Raw genomic sequence first — 14,524 nt, forward strand, 5'->3', positions numbered from 1 at the left:
GAGTTTCAGATCTGACTTTTAGGCCTGTTTTTAGTCCCCCGCCCACCCCACCATACGCACTCTGCCTGCAAAATTTTGAGCATGTCAGATTCGCACTGCAGAAGCGGGTGGGTGGGGCTAAATGTGCCCGAAGGCCTGCAGAGGGAGGTAGTGCGCATGTGCAGGCCTCTGATGCTGCACATGCACAATAGCAGCATCAGGGGTCTGACAGACAAGAGAGAGCTGTCAGGCCCCTGCTACTGCAGGCTGCCTGAAGCAGCTCCCTTCCCCTGCAATCGCGGGGGCCCGCAAGATGCAGCCCCTGCCAACCCCCCGCTGCCTAGACTGATCGCGGACCCCCCCTTCCCCCACCGATCACGGACCCGCCACCTTCCCCCCACCGATCACTGCAGAGTGGCAGCGGGCCCCCTCACTCTCTCCCCCCCCCCCACCGATCCCTGCAGAATGGCAGCAGGCCCCTTCCCCCCATTTTCCCCTCCCCCATTTTCCCCTCTCCCATTAGCCCTGCCCCCACTGGCCCTGCCCCCACTGGCCCCACCTGCTGCACTGACCCCTCCCCCATTAGCCCCGTCCCCTGGCACTGCTCGATGGGCATTGCCCAGGTGCCAGGGTGGCATTGCCCAGGTGCCAGGGTGGCACTTCCAGTCTGGCACTGCCCAATGGGCACTCCCTTGCCCTCGGCCTCCCCAGTTGGCTTCAATGGCTTCCGGTTCCACAGGTGAGGCCAAGTCGACTGCTGTCTGTTCATGGGGAGCATGTCTATTCCTCACCGGTGAGAATCTTCCCAGCGAGGTCATAAAGGAGGGGCCGAGCCCTGACGATTGAGCGCCAGGCTCGCCAAGCAGATGCAAATGCCCATTGTAATAAATTTAAATATATTAACGTGCTTCTCGCCCATTTCCGGTGAGAGGCAGACTGCGCCGTACATCCGGTGCTCGTAAAATGGTGCCGGCGGTGAAAACTGGCACCAGTTGCGCTCAGCGCTTTACGGCCCACTTTACCATCGCGTCGAACGGGCACAACGTGATGATAAAATCGCCCCCTTTAACTCTGTCTTTTTTAAAATCATGTTTGCAATCTCTTTCCTGCTCTGCTGGTGCACATTCTTAAGTTTGTACACTCTGTCCCTAACTTGCCATACTTTGGTGATCATTACCCAGATCCCTACCCTGCCCTACCACCTCATTGTTTCCCTTTAATTTACCACATCTCCTCTCACATAGAATCATAGAATCCTACAGTGCAGAAAGAGGCCATTCGGCCCATCGAGTCTGCACCAACCACAGTCCCACCCAGGCCCTATCCACATATCCCTACATATTTACCCACTAACCCCTCTAACCTATGCATCCCGGGACACTAAGGGGCAATTTAGAATGGCCAATCAACCTAGCCCGCACATCTTTGGACTGTGGGAGAAAACCGGAGCATCCGGAGGAAACCCACACAGACACAGGGAGAATGTGCAAACTCCACACAGACAGCGACCCGAGCCGGGATTCAAACCCAGGTCCCTGGAGCTGTGAAGCAGCAGTGCTAACCACTGTGCTACCGTGCCGCCTATGATCCCTTCCCGAATCAAAGTTGTTTTACCTCATTGTATACTGTGAAAATATTTCCTCCAACTTCCTTCACCTTTTCAAGCCTTCCTGTGTCTCCAGGTATCTTATTTTCATATGTCAAAATGAAGGCCAGCAGCACAGCAGCTGTCACTTTCTTGGGTTTTCACTGCTCTCACATTCTGGGTATTTAAACTGAAATATGTGAGAGGTGAAATTTGTCTTGGGCGTAAGTGAATTGACAGCTTGTTTTAGACTCTGTCTGTTGCTCCCATTCACTATTGACCATCTTGTGGATGAGAAGAATTCCATGTACAGCTTCAAGGATGACCCCGAACAGGGCAAGAGTCTGGCGAGCTTCAACACTGAGTCCTTCAGCTGGTAAAAGTCAAGTATATTTATTAGTCACAGTAAGGCTTACATTAACACTGCAATGAAGTTATTGCGAAATTCCCCTAGTCGCCACAGTCCGGCATCTGTTCGGGTCAATGCATCTTACCAGCACGTCTTTCAGAATGTGGGAGGAAACCAGAGCACTCGGAGGAAACCCATGCAGACACGGGGAGAATGTGCAAACTCCACATAGACAGTGACCCAAGCCGGGAATCAAACCCAGATCCCTGGCACTGTGAAGCAGCAGTGCTAACCACTGTGCCACCGTGCTGCCCCATGGGGAATGTTTTTCAAAACATTTTCTTCTTGATTTCTGACTACAAATACCTGCACTAGCTTTTGGCGACTGTTGTCATCAGAGACAACAATGTCATGTAGCTGCAACCCTGGGTGATTTGGTCCTCATGATTATTTTTATTACTATCATTATGATCTTCTTTCCTCTTGCTGATACATTCATGGCTTGAGGAAGGGCTCCTGTTCAATTAAGGGTGGTGGGCTCTAGAAGCTGGGATGGAGCCAGGGAATTGACACGCTAGGCAGAGGAATGAAATTTCATACCACCGCCCCCCCCCCGCCCCCCCAACTCCCTGTCCTCTCCCCATTGGAGACTAAAAGCCCAGCTACTGGTCTCGATAAATCCCTTCCTGTTCTTCGTGATTTTCCTACATTGGTTCCTGGTTGGGCTGCAGCTCAATTGTAAAATTCTTATCTTCATTTCAAATTCCTCTGTGATCTCACTCCTCCCAATCTCCTCCCCGACTCTAAAACCCTCCAAGATCTCTGTGATCCTCCAGTTCTGGTTTTTTATACATGCCCAATTTTAATTGTTCCAACACTGGAAGACATACCTTGAGTGGCCTGGACCCTGAGCTCTGGAATTCCCTCCGTAACTTTTCTACCTCTCCACTCCTCACTCTTCCTTTAGCATTGTCGAATGAGGAGAGATTGGGTTGACCGCGCCTGTATTCATTGGAATTTAGAAGAATGAGAGGAGTCCCTAATTGAAACATATAAAATTCTGACAGTGCTGGACAGAAATGATGCAGGGATATGGTTTCCCCTGTCTGGGCTGTCGAGAACAAGGAGTCACAATCTCAGGATAAAGGCAGGCATTTAGGACTGAGATGAGGAGAAACGACTTCACTCAGAGGGGGTGATCCTGTGAAATTTTCCACCACAGATGGCTGTGGAGGCCAAGTCACTCAATATATTTAATAAGGAAATAGATTTCTAGGGGGAAATCTTACCAAAAAAATTCTAAGTGTTGAACGAATGTGACAATGGGAGAGTTTTGGGTCAGTTTTCTGAGCGAGTTTGAAATTTCAAGCTACACCACCTTGTGCAAAACATGATGCACAATCTGATTCCCGCCAAGGCTCACCAGAAAGCTGGCTCCTCAAACCAGAGGACGCAATTGCACATGCGCAGGCCTCTCTCTCTGTTTTGTGCAACAGAACAGAGAGAGATTTGTCAAGCAACACCTTTTCCCCCTGCCCCCCGGATATCGCATGCCCCCCTGATCACTGGTCCCCCCAGCCCAATCAATCTCCACCTAAACACCCCACCCAGCCCGATTTATTTCTGCCCAAACCCCCTCAAATCCTGGCCCGGTTGATCACTGCCCAAAGCCCCCACCCACGGCCCAGTCGGTAGCCTCCAGTCCCTCTGGCAAAGCCATCATGTCAAGTTCCCGTTGATGGGGACCAAATGTGATCCATATGTGATCCTTCACCAGCGAAGCCGCTGAGGCAAGTGAACCTGGACAATAGCGTCCCAGGCTCACTAATTATATTTAAATTTGATTTAAAACATATTTAAATATCGAAATCAGTCTTATGCCTGAAAAGGGCGCGAGGCTGATCATGACAGATACCTGGGACCACTGGGACCAGTATGATTGCGAGAGAGGAGAAATCAGATGCAAACCCGATTTTTCGCCTCTCATATGATCTTACTGGCTCACCCCGCCCATCAACCAGTGGAACAAAGAGGTATGATCATCCCCCTTAGCCTCTAAAGGCAACAAGGGTAATGGAAGAGTGCAGGAGTATGGTGTTGAGATAGAGGATCAACCATGATCATATTGAATGGTGAAGCAGACTAAAAGGGCCGGATGGCCTACTCCTGCTCCAATTTTCTATGTTTCTACATCATATTTTGCTTGAAAACCTACATCGTTGACCCAGCTTTTGGTCATCTGCCCTAATATTCTGATGTGGCTTACTGTCAAGTTTCGTTTCATAGAGTTCCTGTGAAGTGCCATGCGATGTTAAAGGCATAAATGCAAACTGTTGTGTTTTTGTTTAGATATTGTTTGTCCTTGCAGTTCCAACTCATCAATGAGATTGAGCCAGATCTTCAGGGTTACAGCTAAACTATCCAATTTCAGGTGGGAAGTCTGTAGGCCTCACCATTATAGACCTGTTTACAGTTGAATTGACAGTTGGATCCAACCTAAAATCAAATGATATATGACCTCCATTAACCATTACAAGTGGTACAAATCAGTGCACATTTAAAATAGACTTTCCCAAGGTTTCATGCTTGAATTGATTTGGATACTCACCAACAAAAACTATAGAAGGTTTCCAGCACCACATCATGCATAACTGCACGAACAAGGAAATTGGATAAATCCTACATTACAGTTCTGGTTACTGTACTGGTTCTAGACTTGAATGTGGTTTTGGCAACTGTAGCTTGTATAACTCTGGTGTTATCTGAACCATTTGATTAAATAGGTAGGAGGGAGTAACAATAACACATTCTATAAAAAGGCTGAAGAATAAAAATGAGGATGTGAACTTTATCAACTTATTAACATTGGAGGCAGGGTGGGCTATTAATCTCGATGGAGCTAATATATCATTTTGTGCAATTTCAGAATGAAAATTGTGGGGTGTTGATTTTGCAGACAAACAGAGAAGAGAAATTTGGTGCAGAAAATCATACTTTCAAAGGTTTTGCAAAGCATACTCCTACCTTGAATGATAACACTGGACATTCCTGTTACTTCATGTATAAGTTTCAAAGGGAATGAAATTCATCTTGGGAAGGGTGTAAAATGGGCCGGTTATTATACATTGTGTCCAATATTCAGTTCCATTGACATTAATACAAAAGAACATGGTGCTGGGATTATAATGGAACAGACTCGAGTCTCTGCTCAAATCAAACCTTACTCCCATAAAGTTCAAAGATTTATGTTGGGCAAATCCTGACACTTTAGTGGGTGCTAACATTTCAAAGGCATATCATATATTTAGAACACAGTCTATTTGTATATTTAGTAAACAGAAGGCAACTTAAAATACTGGGATGGACATACTTAAAATACAGGAACCGGCATAACACCAAGCTATTTGGCAGTCATTATTAAACTTTATGTGAGAGAAGGATTTTCAGACTGAAACCATGATGTAGCTTCTGGTGGCATGCTTATATTGAGTGGAAATCTGGGGAATATTCGTTCTGTCATTGATCTACCAGAAGTTGTTCATTGCAGTTAAATAAGTAAACATCAAATTTGCTTGTGATGGATAAAAAGCCCAAGGAGCAAGTTGTAATGTGAAAAAATATTGTTACATTGTGCCAGTATATGTCAATGTTGATGGACACAATTGAATTCTGGGACTGTTAGTGGTTTACCCTTTCCTGTGTTTGTTTTTATTCATTCGTGGGACATGGGCATCGCTGGCTGGCCAGCATTTATTGCCCATCCCTATCTGCCCTTGTTCAGAGGGCAGTTGAGAGTCAACCACATTGCTGTGGTTCTGAAGTCACATGGAGGCAGGATCGGGTAAGGACGGCAGATTTCCTTCCCTAAAGGACATTAGTGAATCAGATGGGCTTTTCCAACAATCAACAATGGTCATCAGTAGATTCTTAATTCCAGACATTTTTTATTGAATTCTAATTTCACCACCTGCCGTGGCGGGATTCGAACCCAGGTCCCCCGAACATTAGCTGAGTTTTTAGATTAATAGTCTAGCGATAATATCATTAGGAGAACGCCTCCTCCAAGATGAAAGCTGTCTTCTTCATTCCCAAAGCTGCAATCATTTTCTTAAAATCAATATAAGTATTAACATGCTTGCAAAATATAGTGCAAATCAGTATGGTGGCATCAGTTTGAAGCTGCATTGCATCAGAGCTCCCCAGTGTAAAGCACTATGGAACAGAAGTTTGAGACAAATCAGGTCAGACTGCTCCTGCAAGGATCTGAACTAGATAAATGTCTTCCAAAAAACCAGACTGCACTGGAAATGGAAAGTACTTTGATCCTCTCTCAGAGAGAACATAACTGTCTATCACATCTACTTAAATTAATATCTAATAAATATAAATTGAAGATTCAATTGCTTTGCCTGATATTAGCGACCATTGCTGATAATCAATGTCTGAAATGAGAAAGTATTTTATTTCCCAGAAAAACACCTTTCATCTTGCTGGCAGATAATTTGCCACTCTCAAAATAAGTTTAGAGAAAACCTAAGAATATATTTTTCTTTTTGGACTTGCCTTTTATTAGCATAGCTTTTATTTGGACTGGAAGGAGTCTGTCACGATGAAATGGAATATTATAGTGTATGAAATACTAGAAAAATAACATGAAAATAAGCAATTTTTCCTTCGACACTGGCTTGGGTTCAAAGAATACAACTGCATGAATATGAACAGGATCCCAGTGGTTTAGTACCTTTACATCGAATATTGGCCCAAATCCTTTGGTCTCCCGATTATCGGAGACCAAACAGATGATGCGTGTCAGAAGACTGGAAGTTCAGATGCACGGACCTACACCCGGGAAGTTTAAACTCCTGGTGGATTTCGGCTCCCAGAGACCTTCCCTAACTGTCTCCAATTCTGAGCTACAGTCTTATTTTGATGGTTTTAGTTATCCAGAGAATGTAAGACTGATTAAAACTTGGTCTAACTCCAGGATAACATCACAACTGACCCCTCCCCCAATATCCCCTACCGACCGCCCAATTACCCTTAGACCATCTGACATGACTGTCCATCCCTGACCAGACCTTACTAACCTCTGACCACCCAACTACTAACTCACTCACCCACCCACCCTCCTCTTGCACCTACCCATCTCACATGTCTACCCACCTGCTGCATTGAAAGTTCTGCCTTTTGAAACGTAACCAGGTAAATGTGCAGTTTTCAGCCTGAGTAGAATTGGATGTCACGGTTCTGACACTGATTGGAAGACTTGGATCTTGTATTCCATCTTTCAGTTCAAGAACAGCGAAACTGGTTATCCTCAGTCTTGTGTTTAGCGGATGATAGTTCTACGGGGAGGCGATGGCCTAGGCGTATTATCATGAGACTATTAATCTAGAAACTCAACTAACGTTCTGGGGATCTGGGTTCGAATCTCGCCAAGGCAGATGGTGGAATTTAAATTCAATAAAAAGAATATCTGGAATTGAGAATCTACTGATGACCATGAAACCATTGTTGTAAAAACCCATCTGGTTCGCTAATGTCCTTTAGGGAAGAAAATCTACTCTCCTTACCCAGTCTGGCCTACATGTGACTCCAGAGCCACAGCAATGTCGTTGACTCTCAACTGCCCTCCAAGGGCAACCAGGGATTGGCAATAAATGCTGGCCAGCCAGCAATGCCCATGCCCCATGGATGATTTTTTAAAAAATGCCATATTGGCATTTTGTTTCTAGTAATCACGAAGAAAATTGGTGTGGAAATTAGAAGTCATACTGCTGCAGTGTAACCAAGTGCCCTGGGATTATGGTTAATGAAAATTATGTGTTCATAAGGTTCCAGCATTTTTTGCCCACCCCTAATTGTCTTGAGAAGGTGGTGGTTGTAGTATAATGGTCTGGCACATGAAAGGCTTAGCGTGGGACTGAGCACAGTGCAGCCCACAGAGAGATATAAGAGAACACATGACCCACACCTAAGGGTCAGTGTAACGTTAGGCAGAGTCATGTGTAGAAGCAAGCTAAGTTCCTTGCTTAGACCTTTACATACATAGCTTAGACCATGTACATACTTTCTAGTATTTAACAAATACTTACTGTTGAACTATCTAAAACTACAAATACCTTAATAAGACCCGCCAAACTACACTCAATGTCTTTACAACATGGTGGCACTGAATGGAACAATTCAAAATTTCATAGAGGCCACATAAGAAAATTAAAATCCTAGGAAACTGAAGGAAAAAGCTCAATATATAGAGGCACAGAAGGAAATCACCAGAGAAATCACCAGAGGGCGGCACGGTAGCACAGTGGTTAGCACTGCTGCTTCACAGCTCCAGGGACCTGGGTTCGATTCCCAGCTTGGGTCACTGTCTGTGTGGAGTTTGCACATTCTCCTCGTGTCTGCGTGGGTTTCCTCCGGGTGCTCCGGTTTTCTCCCACAGTCCAAAGATGTGCGGGTTAGGTTGATTGGCTCTGCTAAAATTGCCCCTTAGTGTCCTGAGATGCGTAGATTAGTGGGTAAATATGTAGGGATATGGGGGTAGGGCCTGGGTGGGATTGTGGTCGGTGCAGACTCGATGGGCTGAATGGCCTCTTTCTGCACTGTAGGGTTTCTATGATTCTATGATTCTATGAAAAACTCCAAAGATAGGCTTGGAAGCTGAAGGCAGGAATTAAATTCCTCACTGGAATAGAAAGCTCACTGCATCCTATGGAAGTCCACCTTCACAACCCAGTGTGTGCAGAGTTAGTGGATCTAGTGGGGTGAGCTAAACATTTCAAATTCCTGGACAACACAAGTTCTGTAAAAAGTTATATACTACAGTGGTCAGAAATTGACCTTGAATTCACAATCTAAGAAATCGGGAGGGGGGGGGGGGGCGATTCTCCCAAAAGTGCTGAATTGGTGGGAAAGCTATTCTAGATCACAGCTATTTTCTCAGTGCAGATTCAGACCTGAATCTCCATACTCTGTGCACTGCAGAGATTCCAATCATGAATCTCATTCAAAGCCCAGGGGGCGGGGCCTATTCAGGGTGGAGTTTGACAGTTCTGGAATTCTGCGCATGCGCAGTGACACCGATCTATCAGCCTCCCCATTTGCTGGCCAGCTCGATCGCTGGCCAGCCTGGGACCTCTGCAGTGCTGCCCCTCCAGCACTCTCCCTCCCCCCACAGCCCGATCACGGCCCCCACGACAATTCCAGGACCAGCCCTGAATCCCCCGCCCCAGAGCGACCCGATGTCCAGCTCACTCTCCCCAGCAGTGGTGATCCCCCCACCTCCCTCACCCTGACAGACCCTTCCCTGCTGACCCCCCTCCCCCACCCAGGGTCAGAACCCTCCCGGGAGGCAAGCCCCTCCCGGCAGATCACCACCACCTCCCCCCCCCCCCCCCCCCCCACCCCCAGCCTGTCCCAATCGCTGGTCTCCCTCCAGCCCAAATCGAACGCCATGCAGAGTGACAGCAGGACCCCCCCACACCCACCGATTGCCCCTAGGCACTGCCTACAATAGGCTGCACCCCCTTGGCACTGCCCGATGGGAGTGCCAAGATGCCCCCTGGGCATGGGCACTTTGCCCCTTGGTCAGTGCCAGGGGGCACAGGCTGGCACTGCCAGGGTGCCCATGCCCAGGGGGCACCACCCCCTGCCGCCGACCCCCTGGGGACCCTGATTGCCCCCCCCTTCATTCCGACGGGGTCTCCCACTCATTCCCCGAATGTGGGGAGCTATTCTAAACCCTGCTGGAATGAAGTATTCCTGGCAGGGTGGGAGATTCAATTGGGCCCGGCACGTTCCCGCTAATCACACGCAAAACATATTAAAACTACATTTAAAAAAGATTCAAATGACTTACCTCTCTTCCTGCCAGTTTCCAGCGTGGTCTGGACTGCGACTGTTCTCTGACTCTGGGAGAGCGTTCCCGGCACATGCGCAAATCCCAGAAAAAGGCAGATGATGCGCATCTCCCAGCCCAACCCACCGGAAAAGTTGCGGGTCGGGATGGAGGAATCGCCCCCCAGATTTCTGAGTTGGCTTCTGAACATGAGTTGGCTCACTCCGAACCTACACAGTTCATTGTTAAAGATTTTTTTTCTAAGTAGATAACTTCAATGCTTCCAAGAGCTGTTGGCATTGCAGTAAAGTGGTGAAGACTCTAACCAGTCCATCCAGGCAGCCATAGCTGAAGAAAATTCAATGCTAAGATTACAAACGCCATTACTGGGGGAGCCTACTAAAACCAACAGGTTCAGGAAAAGCCTTTTTGTAGAAACATCTGACGATGCCATCTTGGATTTTCAGAAACTTCTTAAAGCTGAAACTGCAATTTATAAATTTTAACCATGGATCAGAAATTCACAATTCCCAGATCGATTTGGACTTATCCAAGGCCCAAGTTGTACAAGTGTTGAGTTCCAATGACTGGCGACCAAGAACTTATAACAACAATAGTTTATTCAGTACTCTGAGCAGCTGTTACATGTTTCCACTCTGCCCATGCCCTGGGGAGAACTCTCGCACTTCTGACACATGACCCTTTAAGTAGCTATGTCATCACATGACCACTCAGTCTACAAAGATCAATCACTAAATTAGGGACTTTGGAGAAAAAATAAGATTCCTTAGATACATGATTCCTTCAGGTCCAGATAAAAAGGCAAAAGCTGAATAAGTTAATACACTGCTTTGTTCGTTGGCTCAATGGCCAAGGATATAATAGCTAGACAAGGAATCAACAAATCATCTGCAAAATTTGATGAAGTTTTAAAATAATTTGATGTTTATTTTAACCTCAGAAGTAACAGAAACAATGGTGGCACAATGGTTAGCACTGTGCCTCACAGCGCCAGGAACCCAGGTATATTTCCAGCCTTGGTGACTGAGTGGAGTTTGTACGTTTTCTCCACATCTGCATGGGTTTCCTCTGGGTGCTCCCACAGTCCTAAGATGTACATGTTTGGTGGATTGGCCATTCTAAATTGCCCCTTAGTGCTCCAAGATGTGTAGGTTAGCTGGATTAGCCATGGTAAATGCATGGGGTTATGGAGATAAGGTGGGGGTTGGGCCTAGGTAAGATGCTCTTTCAGAGAGTCAGTGCAGACTCAATGGACTGGATGGCCTCCTTCTGCACTGTAGGGATTTTATGGATTCTATGGTATCTAAGACCAAAAACACCGTAATAAGATCTACCAAACTATGTCCAATGCCTTACAACAGTGGTGAGTTGCTTTCTTCAATCACTGCACTCAATGTGGGAGCAAGTTCCAGGATTTTGACATTGTGACGCTAAAGAAATGGTGATATATTTCCAAACCTAGGTGAATGACTTGAAGGGAAACTGACAGGAACTTGCAGTTCTTGCTCTGTGACGAAGTTGTGCTGGGCCTAAGCTGGCCACTGGAAATGGGGAAGTGTGGTGCTTCTGAGTGCTAAGTGTCTTAATGAATGTAAAAATCATCACAAGTTAGAAAATGTAAAAGTAGAATCAGATTTTGTACATTGGATGAAGCAAGTGCTTACTTGCAATTGTATTGCTCATTAATTATGAGGTTGGTAAACTTCATATCCTAGAATTGTTTTTGGCATTCAACCAGATTAACATTGTGTCTATTAGCATCTCTAAGTTTATATTCACATAGATGTAATCTAAATCAAAACATAATTGACTCTGAATTTACTTCACAAATTTGTCCAAATTCTTACTATCCTAGTTCCTGATTATATTTTACTTATGATGTATTTATTCATATTTTCCTGTAATAATTAAGGTTTAAAAACATCAATTCAAACACTTACCATTAGGCCTTTGAGACCTTTGAAGAATTAGTGTTGACACATTCACCTTTCCAAAGGAATACACTTGAAAAATATTTGCACTTACAACTGAGTTCATTCATTGTAAATATTTTTTGAGAGAGAGAGGACTAAGTAAGTGTACTGTCTGGATCCCCATGATATTTTAATACTGGAAGAACTAACAGTTACCAAGTTGTGTCAAATTCCGTGAAAATTGGAAGCTTCTCAAAATTAAGAGAACTGTCTATGTGCAGTAATTTTATTCATTTAAGGTCTTTCAAAACAGGAAGCACATCAACATCTTGGAAATTTGAGGTAAACAACTTTGTAACAGAACATTTGAATTAATACAGAGGCAGTATTTTGCAGTTCCATTCCCAGGAGCTGTACTGACCTACTTAGTAGGTAAATACTCATGAAATGACTGGCTTAGAATGTTTTAGACTGGGGTTTCAATAGTGCCACGAAGCGCAAACAGGACTTATATAAAGTCATCAAAAGTATTTTAATATCTTAAAATATGTGGGGGTTTAACTTTGCAAGGTGAACCTTCAGCTGCAGAGATATATGTTCACCTCCTTCTGCTGCTTCTCCTCCTTCCTCTTAATCCCTAAGGCATCATTCCAACAAATCATTTTCTTCTCCCAGTCCTCATCCCCAGCTCTCTCCAAATTTCTCTATCATATCCTCACCTGTCTTCTCCAAGTTCAGTTCACGGAAGAAACATGTCTCTTACTCCCATTGAAGTATAGAGTATAGAGAAGTTACAAAGTGCACGAAAAATACTGTTTGCATAGGGGCACCTATAACCACTGTTAGAGAATTTAGACATGTCTAAATATTTTTAGACATGTCTAAATGTCCTAATGAATAAGATATTCACAACTCACAAAGCCAGGAACCAGAACTTACAATGACTTGACAAAGATCCTTGAAGAGCGTTACTCTCTAAATCCACTGATCATCGAGGAACGGTTCAGGTTTCACTGAAGGAATCAAGTGGAAGGTGAAAGCATTGCTCAGTTTGTGGCAACCTTAAAAAGGCCAGCACAACATTGTGAGTTTAGTGAAACATTAGAAGACACTCTTTGAAATTGCCTAGTATGTAATCTCCAAAATGAGGGTAGCCAAGGAAGATTGCTTACTGAACATGCTTTGACTTTAAAGACGGCAATGGAAATCGCAGTGTCGATGGAACTGACTGCTAAAGAGGCTTCACAATTTGGTGCAGGAATGAAGATCCACAAGTTGGGAACTGCCTATTAGAAGTCAAAGCAGCCACAACCATGTCACAGATACACCAAAATGGGCCGTTCAGTAAGTGAATGCTGGAGCAAGTATAGTCAATGCAAGAATTGTGGTAAAATGGGTCATATCGCAAAAGTTTGTTGGTCTTTTTGTTTATTTATTAGTGTCACCAGTAGGCTTACATTAACACTGCAATGAAGTTACTGTGAAAATCTCCTGGTTGCCACACTCCGGTGCCTATTCGGGTACACTGAAGGAGAATTTAGTGTGGCCAATGCACCTAACCAGCACATCTTTGGACTGTGGGAGGAAACCAGAGCACCCGGAGGAAACCCACACAGACACAGGAAGAATGTGTAGACTCCACACAGAAAGTGATCCAAGACAGGAGTCGCCGGTTCTGGGAGATGAGCATGCATCTCCCAGGAATCGAACCCGGGTCCCTGGCCCTGTGAGGCAACAGTGCTAGCCACTGTGCCACCGAGCCGTCTTGATCAGCTTCCCCTGGGAAAAATATTCAGAATAAGAATCTGGGTCCTTCAAGAAGAAGAACAAGTTGGATGCTACAAAAATAATTTACTCGAAGGAAAAAAAGAATTACAAACTGTGTAAAAGAGAATGTCTAGAATGATGCATGAAACGTATCCTGATTTGAAACCATGAAACCATTCTCCCATTGCGGCCCGCAAATTTTCTGTTGGGTCGGGGTGGGAGATGCGTGTCTGCGGCCTTGAACAGGGATTTGCGCATGCGCCGGGAACGCATGTGCATCTCCCAGAGCCGGCGAACAGTCACCGGCCAGACCACGCTGAAAACCGGCGGGGAGGCAGATAAGTCATTTAAATCTTTTCTGCATGTATTTTAAATATGTACATTTGTTAATTATCAGGACCTTTCCAGTCCCGATTGAATCTCCCACCCTCCCAGGAGTACTTCATTCCAGCAGGGTTCAGACTAATTCCCCATGTTTGGGAAATTAGCGGGAGGCCTGCCTCTGGGGGGGTCTGACTCCAGGGTGAGGGGTTGGGGGGATCACCACTGCTGGGGATGGGGCCTGGGCATCGGGGCACTCCAGGCCGAGGGCGGGGGGGTGGTCAGGGCTGGCCCGGGAATTGTTGTGGGGGCCACGTTTGGGCCATGGGAGGGAGGCTGGAGGGGCAGCATTGCGGGGGTCCCCAGGCTGGCCAGCGATCGAATTGGCCAGCAAATGGGAGGTTAACAGTTTGGGACCACTGCGCATGCGCAGAGCTCCAGAACTGTCAAACTCCGGTGCGAATAGGCCCCCCCCCCCTCGGGTTTTTAATGATATTCACGACTGGGACCTCTTCAATGCACAGAGTGCGGAGATTCAGGTCAGAAGCTGAACTGATGGAACAGCTGGGATTTAGAACAGTTTTCCTGCCAATTCAGCACTTTTGGGAGAATCGCCCCCTATATGTGTTAAGAAAGCTTGAGTTGACTGTCCAAGGTGGGTGTCTATTGTGGGGAATCTGATTGATCATTCCTCTTAGTCTGCGTGGGTGAGTTCTTGAACAACTACATGAGAAACATCTGGTATAATC

This window comes from Mustelus asterias, chromosome 8 (genome assembly GCF_964213995.1).
Source record: "Mustelus asterias chromosome 8, sMusAst1.hap1.1, whole genome shotgun sequence".
NCBI classification, from domain to species: domain Eukaryota; kingdom Metazoa; phylum Chordata; class Chondrichthyes; order Carcharhiniformes; family Triakidae; genus Mustelus; species Mustelus asterias.